General features: G+C 38.6%; 1 pseudogene; it reads right to left on the bottom strand.

The window, feature by feature from the left end:
- Window positions 1-376: 376 nt before the first annotated feature.
- LOC145296389 (U2 spliceosomal RNA) lies at window positions 377-582 on the bottom strand (annotated as a pseudogene).
- Window positions 583-10033: the final 9451 nt, after the last annotated feature.

Genomic DNA, 10033 nt, shown 5'->3' with positions numbered 1-10033 from the left:
CAGCACAAAAAATCCCCGGGGGATGCAAACCAGACTTTTGCCAGGGTCACCCATACTGAATTTATATAATGAACAATGCCCTCCACATTTTGGGCAATTTTCAGAAAAATCTAATGGATGGATCAAATGTTACAGGACAAAAAGTGTAATTTTTATCCATTTTTGGCCATTTTTGACCCCTTTTGAGCCCCTACGGGCAAAATAGGATTTTTCTAAAAAAAAAAAAATTTTTTTTACTTTGCAAATTTATATATTAAAATATAATTTGTGACAAAATTCCAGGAAAAACTAATGGACGGTTATCCGTCAATCATCCGGAGTAACGGACAGACGGACCCATTGAAAAGATAGGTCCCTCTCTGATAAATCGGGGGACAAAAATCTTACTCCATACTCCTTTCTTGAAAAAAAAATATAAATGTGTTACAGACCGACCGATGGAGTGGCTTGTATGCGACTAAAAATGCATTAGCATGGAAGGGTTTCCCCTTCCATTGCAAATGAAAAGTTACAAATGTAAGTGCAGCATCTGTTAAGAACATATACTACACTTTGATCTTGGCCAAAAGGCCAAGAAGTATTTCTTTGCTTCTCCACTGAGCAAATTAGGCACAAGGCCGTTTTTTAATTTGGAGAGAGAGGGAGGGGAGAGGGAAAAGGGGACCAGCTCCCGATGAGTGGGAAATGGGAGCTGGATAGTGACAATTGGTATGAAGGGTTGCCCCTACATTAACCAAGGTCTGATATGTGGGGGTAACCCCACATAGTGTCTTTGCTTGCAGTATCTGCCGAAACAGTTACTACACTTTGATCCTGGCCCGAAGGCCAAGAAAAGGGTATTTATTTGCCCCCACCCCACCGAGCAAATTAGGCCGATTTTTAATGTGAGGAGTGAAGGGGAAATGGGGACCAACTCCCGGAGGAGTAGGGGAGCTTGATAATGACAATTATATGAAGGGTTGCTCCTACATTGACCAAGGTCTTATATGTGGGGCTGCACCCACATATGGTCTATGCTTGCAGTATCTTCCGGAACAGATACTACACTTTTATCTTGGCCAAAAGGCCAAGAAAAGGGTATTTATTTGCTCTCCCGCCGAGCAAATTAGGCACAGGGCCGATTTTTATATTTTTTGTGAGGAGTGAAGGGGAAATGGGGACAAACTCTCCGGGGGAGTAGGGGAGCTGGATAGTGACAATTGGTATGAAGGTTTGCCCCTACATTGACCAAGGTCTTATATGTGAGGCTGCCCCCACATATGGTGTTTGCTTGCAGTATCTGCCGGAACAGATGGTATTTATTTGCTCCCCCACCGAGCAAATTAGGCACAAGGCCGATTTTTAATGTGAGGAGTGAAGGGAGGGGGAAGGGAAAAAGGGGACCAGCTCCCGATAGGTGGGAAATGGGAGCTGGTTAAAGGTCAGGCATGTGGGGTTTCCCCCAGATCTGGTCTTTGCTTGCAGTATCTGCCGGAACAGATGGTATTTATTTGCTCCCCCACCGAGCAAATTAGGCACAAGGCCAATTTTTAATGTGAGGAGTGAAGGGAGGGGAAGGGAAAAGGGGACCAGCTCCCGATGAGTGGGAAATGGGAGCTGGATAGTGAAAATTGGTATGAAGGGTTGCCCCTACATTAACCAAGGTCTGATATGTGGGGGTAACCCCACATAGTGTCTTTGCTTGCAGTATCTGCCGAAACAGTTACTACACTTTGATCCTGGCCCGAAGGCCAAGAAAAGGGTATTTATTTGCCCCCACCCCACCGAGCAAATTAGGCCGATTTTTAATGTGAGGAGTGAAGGGGAAATGGGGACAAACTCTCCGGGGGAGTAGGGGAGCTGGATAGTGACAATTGGTATGAAGGTTTGCCCCTACATTGACCAAGGTCTTATATGTGAGGCTGCCCCCACATATGGTGTTTGCTTGCAGTATCTGCCGGAACAGATGGTATTTATTTGCTCCCCCACCGAGCAAATTAGGCACAAGGCCAATTTTTAATGTGAGGAGTGAAGGGAGGGGAAGGGAAAAAGGGGACCAGCTCCCGAGAGGTGGGAAATGGGAGCTGGTTAAAGGTCAGGTATGTGGGGTTGCTCCCACATCTGGTCTTTGCTTGCAGTATCTGCCGAAACAGATGGTATTTATTTGCTCCCCCACCGAGCAAATTAGGCACAAGGCCAATTTTTAATGTGAGGAGTGAAGGGAGGGGGAAGGGAAAAAGGGGACCAGCTCCCGAGAGGTGGGAAATGGGAGCTGGTTAAAGGTCAGGCATGTGGGGTTGCCCCCACATCTGGTCTTTGCTAGTCATAGCTAGTCCTAGCTAGTCATAGCTTGCAGTATCTGCCGGAACAGATACTACGCTAAGCTTAAAAAGCTAAGAACATCATCTATTAACAACAGACCTTTGATCTTAACCAAAACGGGCAGGCACAAAAGTGTTACGGACAGACCAACCGACAGACTGACCGACGGGCTGACGGACTGAAGGACCAATGGTGTGACTTATAGAGTTGCTTGCACGTGACTAAAAACAGTCAATAAAAGGGAGACAACTCAGAATTACCTAATTTAAGATACATGTAATAGCTTAACAATTAGATAAATGGGGCAACTCCAAGCTGCATACAAACTTAAAAATAAGGGTAAAAGAACAACTCTTCAGTATTAAAACCCCACCAACATCGACGTTTCAATATACATGTCACCAATCTATGTCCTCAATAATATCCTTAACCCATGTCCTCAATACATGGCTTCAAGCCTAACTGGCCAGGTTTCACTTTCCATACATCCTAATTTTTATTTTTATTCTACTTTTGTTAGTTTGAAGAGATCAAGGGCTCCTTCCTGGGGCTAACACTTAATTCTATTATAGTTTAAATTTATATCTGAGGAGTCTTTTAAGAATAGAAACTGTTCCCTTTATGGCTTCTATCTGTATTTCCTTACAGCTTGGTTTTCCATGGATTGCTTCTAAGTATTTTTAGGTTCTTTTTTAATAGGCCAGTAACTCCTGTCACAGCTGGCATAATGTTTACTTCTTTCAGAGACCATGTTGTTTTTAGATCATTTTTTAGGTCCTTATATTTTATTATCTGTTCCCGTTCTGCTCTATTAAGGCCAAAGTCGTTTGGAACTGTGACGTCGATAATGAGTGCAGTTCTTTCGGGCTTGTTCCATATTACTATATCTAGCTTGATAGCCTTGTCTTTTATGTATCTGCCTGCCTGTATGTCTTTGTCGTAGAACACTGTCACTTTTCCATTTGATATTATCGGTGGTGGTTCATGTTCCCAGATGTTGGACGACCTATCTAGTTGCATCTCTCCACAGATCTTCCAATGTAAGTATCTACATACTTTGTTGTGGCGAGCAGTGTAATGACCATCGGCTAGAAGGATCTTGCATCCAGACATTAGGTGGCTTGGGCTTTCAATAGCTGAGTGACAGAATCTGCATTGGTTGTTTTTTTGTAGACCAGTCATTTTCTTAAATCCATTTGTGAGTAAGCCTGAGTCTTGTGCAGCTATAATTAATCGTTCTTCATCAAATGGAAATTTGTCACTTTTAAGCCATTGTAGTGAAGCCTCCTTGTCAATGTAGCTCTGGTTCAGTTCTTCCATGAACCTGCCTGCTCTCTTATGTTGTTGCCATCCTTCTAGTCTTGTCTTCAGTTCCCTTTTTGTACACTCCTTTCTTTTCTTTCGGGCGATTAGGGTTGCTGGATTGTCATATTCTTCTATTGTGTTGTTTAGTGTGTTACCACTGAATTTTTCACCGAGCTGTATAGTTGACGTCTGCTGTGGCAAACATTTCGTGTGATGTTCATTCACTATTTTTATTTTGGGGTCAGAAGAACATTTGATATATTGGCCTATGCTTACCACTGAATCTCGGTATGCACTATGTACACAGCCGTGATAGACTTAAACTAAATATGAACATTAAATCCAACCAAAATATTATCCAATGTAATCTAAATACTATACATAAGTGAACAATTTCCAACCTAATTGAAATACCAATTCAAACCCACGATTTCTAATTTTATCCAAACGTCAAATATAAATTTAAATATTTCTTAAATACTATGTTCTATGTATGACAAGTTTTATGACATCCAAAAACGTGGACTTGCCTCTTCATTGCTAATCCATCCAGGAGCACACTGGCTCGACATCGTACTACCAGTCAGGATCAAAACTATTGGAAAAATAGAATCTAATTCTCAAAGACAATTTATTTAAAAATTATATCTCTACACATAAATCAATATGACATTTGCATGCAAAGTGTACATTGACTTTCGATATTACTCAAAATTCTAAAAAAACCCCGAATGTTCTTCTCAAGTTTATTATTTGAATTATTCAGACTTTTATCCTCATTTTGTTATTTTCACAGTGTTTTAGCCGATGTAAGCTCTGACATTCTTTAGGTGTCTCTTGTTGAATCATTTTGTCAAACCTGGAAGTCTGCACGATATGTTGAACGGAACCCTTCATTTAAGCAATGGGGGTGGCATGCTTTCGTTTCTCAGGGCCTGTGATGTAATCGATAAAGTATGAGATAAAATTTAGTTGTAAGTGATACTCTTCTGAAGGTTGAAGTTTCAATCCTCAGTGCAGGCGATACTCAGAACGCAATTGAAAATTAATTTTCTATCTAATGGAATGAGAGCATGCTACCCCATGGATTAAATAAAGAGTTCCGTTCAAAATTCTGTACAGATTTCCCATTTCGACAGAAAGATTTGTGAGCTCGACAAGGTACATATGAAGAAAATCGGTGGTTACACTACATTGTGAGAACAACACTCAAAATCAGAACAGTAGTCCAAAATAATCCAAATGTTCACTAAACCAATGAAAATATTTCCTGCCTATTCCAAATTTCTACTATTATAAAGAAGGAACTTTGTTGCGTATGTGTGTACGTGTGTGAGTTCATTCCCTACGGACTCGAAAACGGCTGGGCCGATTTTTCTGAAATTTCACACGAAGGTATTTTATGTGCCTGGCGGTGTTTTTAATGTGTTTTGTATCGGAATGTCTTTGATAAGTATTGATAATCGATAATTGAAATAATCCGATGAAAAAAGGAACAAGCGATTTTGCCCAAACTTAACACTTTACACAGCTCAATATTGCAAGATTATTTGAAAATTTTTATTACGACACAAAGCGAAAGGCTCGACATATAAAATCAACAGTGGGTTCTTTGATATGACAGAGGCGCATTCGAAATGAATGTTTATGTTTAGAATACAATTAAACCATGATACTTGACTTTGCATTTCAAACTTTAATTCAAATCATCATATATAAAAATAATTTTATAAAATCGACAGTAGGTTCTTTACAGTTCAATGGAGACTACAATGTACTGTGAACTAAGACACTATGGGGATGCATGTAAAGCTTTTTCTTGGTGCACTGTGGTGAGTTCTCAACTAGAGCAAGCAATCAACCAATTTGATTGAAAAATGGGCGATTTCACCGATTTTGATGACAATAAAAATATGGGAGTGTGTTACATATGTTGATCATCATTCAATCCCGGGCAATGTCGGATCTCCCTGCTAGTAGTAAATTAAATATAACTAGTTTCTATTCTAATTCTAATACGAAATCCAATTAGAAATTAATTTAATTTAATGCCGAAAACAAATCTATTACAACTGCAAATCAAACCTGAATCATACTTAATTTTAAATAATTAATAAAAATAAACAGATTGACCAAAGTCAAGGGTGATCTAAGCGCTCCATACTCATTGACTATTACATGCTTACATCGAAGAAGACATAACTCCATTCCTTTGATTGCTCCACTTACCCTTGTCGCCCTAGATAAGATGATATGATTCCATTTCCATTTGATGAATACCGGTTTTCTTTTTTTTGTTGTAGACCGTCTACTAGTTAGCCAGAAAAGTGACACAATGTTCAAAGAGTGAAATCAGAGATGTGCCACTGTATAACTCATGCTCTCTACCGATCCAAGTTATGACAACAGGACCATTGCCAACACCCTCAAAATACAAATCCGGACACGTCAACATTTGAGAGCACAGCTCAATGAAGTTTCCGGCCACAGTTATGGTCTTTGGTGTGGTTTCAAGTGAGGACCACATGATGCCACCTCACATCTTCGAAGTCGGCTTCGAAATCGGCTTCAAAGTCAACACCAAAGTGTACCTGGATGTGTTGAAGATTGTGGTGATCCCCTGGTGCAATCAGGTGGCCGCTGACAAACCCTGGGTGCAGCAGCAGGTCTCGGCACTGACTAAGATCAAAGAAACTTAGGATTGGCTTCAGAAGGAGTGCTACAACATTGTACCCTTCTTTCACTGTCCCCCCTCCTCCCTCAACCTGAACCCACTGGACTACTTCGTTTGTTTTGTCATACGTTAAGAACATCCTACAACACCAAAGGCAGCCTGATCTCTGCCATCTGCCGAGTATTTGCCAAGATCCCACCGGTGCTTGTAGAAAAGGCATGCTCTTGGTTCTAGACCAATATCAAGGCAGTGATTGAGGCTGAAGGCGGCTACATTTATTAAATGTCAGCTCTATTACATACTCGAGTTACCTGAATCGATATTTTTTAAATAAAAGTTTAAAAATAAAGCTGTAGTCTCGTTTTCTTTAGGACGACACGTTTATCCTTTAATGTTGCATGTTTAGCAAGGAAACATCAAGTATTATTTATTGAGTCTTTGATATGACTCGACAGAGCATTGAACCTTGATCTCCTGGTCTGTTAGGAAACACATGCTTGATTGAAGAAAAAAATTCCAAATAGCTCAACTTAATACTTAATATTTCTTAATCTAATCAAAATTTGAATTAAAAACCTATTGATCTCATCCAAAATCTAAATCACACCTAAACCATGCTAAACTAATCCGAATATGAAACCAGTACTATACCTTGAGAGACTAAGACTCATCAAAGAGATTTTTTTTTCTAAGTCATCAGTGATCAAGTTCAAAAGCCACTCGAGGATGGGGTCGAAAAATGAAGAATATTATGAGAGGATTGAAAATGATTAATGGATTAAACTAAGTGTCTAATTACTTATGAGAAAGTATTTGTTGAGATTGGATTTGAAGATGAACAGGAAACAGTCCCATGATAATGTGTTCTGCAAATAAGAAGCCCTTGCAAAAGATTTTTGTTTATGGAAATTTCGCCTAACACTTGGTTTACTAAAGAAGTAAGGAAAGTTTTTTATTCTGTTGTAATAGAAACGAGTTTTTGGGGTGAATGTCTTCTAAGGAAGAAGTAGAAATAGGAGTGTTGCATCATCCGTTACTTGCCATTACTCCTAGGTACACTCTGACCTAGAGTGTTTGTACCGATCAGTGTCTCATCCGTAGGTCAGAAAAGGACTTGTCCTTGGTTGAATGTGTATACAAACACGTGAATAAAGAGATAAAACAAATATCATCAATAGATGTTAAGAACTTGAAGTATACAATCTTTTGCACACATAACTGTATTCGGTATTACATAAACAAAAATCGTTGATATGCCATTAAACAAATCAATCAAACCAAACATCATAAATAAATAGAACATTCTGAAATGTACGAAAACCTTTACTCCTACCTACTTCCTCTTTCTCGCCAGAAGAGACGTTGTGAGTCTATGCCTGCTCTATTATTATTTTTATGGTAGGTGTTCGACTGAGCTTCAGTTTCATTTGTTAAACATTCACAGCACTTGTCTAGCAAAACCAACAGTCAACGATTTCCCCATCTCTCTATCTGTGCTTAAAACTAAACGAAAATTCTATTAGCGTTTTCTTTCCTAGAATTATTCGCCTGCAAAACACACTACTGCAGGACTGCTTCCCAACTGACTATAATATGGTCGTTTTCAAGTTTAATGTAAACAAGTTCTGGTTGAGCTGTCCTTATAAATAATTAAACCCTATCCAATTTCCATCATTACAAATCATCATAGTGTTTTCTCATCAGCCCTTCCTGAGACGAAATGCTTCATGTTTTTGCTACTTTCTTTTGTAAAACTTAATTATATTCTGCAAAACCAAAACCAAAAACGACAACCCACCTTCCCACCCCCTTTCCTTCCCATTTCCCCTTTCTCTTTCTATCTCCCTCAGTTCCTAACAGGTTTCCTAACTTAAAATGTACTAAACATTGATACTGTAACCCTTTTCCCTCTCCCATTGCAAAACTCATTCATGTTCTGCAGGGTAGGGAACAAAAAATGATAAAATCCACTATAAAACAACCAAACCAAACCAAACCAAGCACTACAAACTAGCGATTGAAGATATAAAATGCTTGAAGAATAAAAACCTTCTACCAAAATAAGTGGATTCGGCATTAAATAACCCGAAAAGGGTTGATATGCCGTAAAACAAAACAACCAAACCAAACCATCTCATCAGCCAACTGACACTCATTAATCCTTATCCTCGAGTGGCCTTTGGGTCTTGATAAGCAGTAATCTCTCAAGATAAAATAATAAATATAAAATATATGCACAAATACACACATTGTATGAGTCATAAAAACAACCACCATAAACAAATATTTAAAAATATAAAGCTCTTTAAACCATCATCGTAAAGCTCTTTTTACCATCATCCCAGGCATTACCTTTACTTTTCTTTTTATTTTTGAGGAGAGCAGTGTAATATCTGTTTTGTGGTCATGAGGTCATCATCCTGGGGATTGCTTTCTTCTTTACTGCTTGGGGGGGATTGTGTATTATCTGTTTTGTTATCATGAAATAATTTTCTCAGGCATTATCTCCTACTTTGGGGTGAGGGAGGGACGTAGTATATTATTATATATGAGGCCATCATCTCAGGCATCACTTCCATAAAAAAACAACCTATCAACATGGGCTATTTATTACCAAAATCAACATGCGCATTATGTATACTGACAAAAATAAGAAACCAAAGTGAGCATGTTGATGCTATTTTATGTAATTTATGGATTCTACATTTCAAAGGCTGGAAAGAGTTAATATACAATAAAACAAAACAAGACATACAAACGCACAGCTTACTAATGAGATTACATTTTTTTTTTCTTTCCGAGGAAACACAACCTATTTCGTGATAATGAAGACTAAGGACATGGTAAATCTCATTCTATTACAAATCTATGGACGCTGCGCTTTGCAGACTGCTTCGTTTGGTGCAAATATCTTTCCTTGTTATTTTATATGATACTATGTTTTTTGTTGCTGTACTCTCTGGCCTTTCCGTCGTCTCTTTTATGCATGGTTACCTCCAAGGGAATTCCGTTATTTGATCCCCAGTGGCATAATATTCTCATTCTTTGCTTGTCATGTTGATTGTCCTTCTGACGGAACTCCTAAATGTCAAGTCGTTCTGTAAACATCCTCACGGTGCAACAATCAAGACTTCTGTGATGAAATCGGCAAAGCTGAGAAGAAATTTCTATTATGTCATAACAACTAGCAATACTCGCACGTCATTCAGAGGGCAGTTTACGTACGGTCTTGATGTTTTTTTTTGTTTTTTGTTTTGCTTAACGACAATTAAACCCTTCCTCAGATATATGCTAGAAAAACCAATTTTTACGATTAATTTTATGCAATAAATTAAACACAAAGTATAAATAGTTTAAGATATTCATAAATTTCTTACATTTAAGGTGGGATTCTATATAGCATTCGTTTTAATTTATCAGTAATGGTGATTGGAATCTGCCTTACGTTTCTGAATTTTTGAGATGAGGATTGGTTAATCGTATTATTTGGATTCTTTGGACTACTGTTCTCATTTTGAGTGTCATTTTGACAACATTTTGGTCGATGTAACCTTCGGCCTTCTTCAGGTGTATATTGGCAAACCCGGGAATGTTTCTGTTAAAGTCAGGAATCTGGGGAAAATACAGTTAGCAAATTACTTAGGATCCCTATCAAATCATGGTTGACGAAACGAAAGCATCTTACTCCCGTCAAGTAAAGAAAGGGCTATATTTGGAATTCCCTCCAAATTCCGGAGTTAGGCAGAAACATTC

Source organism: Euprymna scolopes, chromosome 16 (genome assembly GCF_053919585.1).
Source record: "Euprymna scolopes isolate OS-2025 chromosome 16, ASM5391958v1, whole genome shotgun sequence".
NCBI lineage: Eukaryota > Metazoa > Mollusca > Cephalopoda > Sepiida > Sepiolidae > Euprymna > Euprymna scolopes.
Note: the sequence above shows the minus strand (reverse complement) of the source record. Positions and strands in the feature narration are given on the sequence as shown.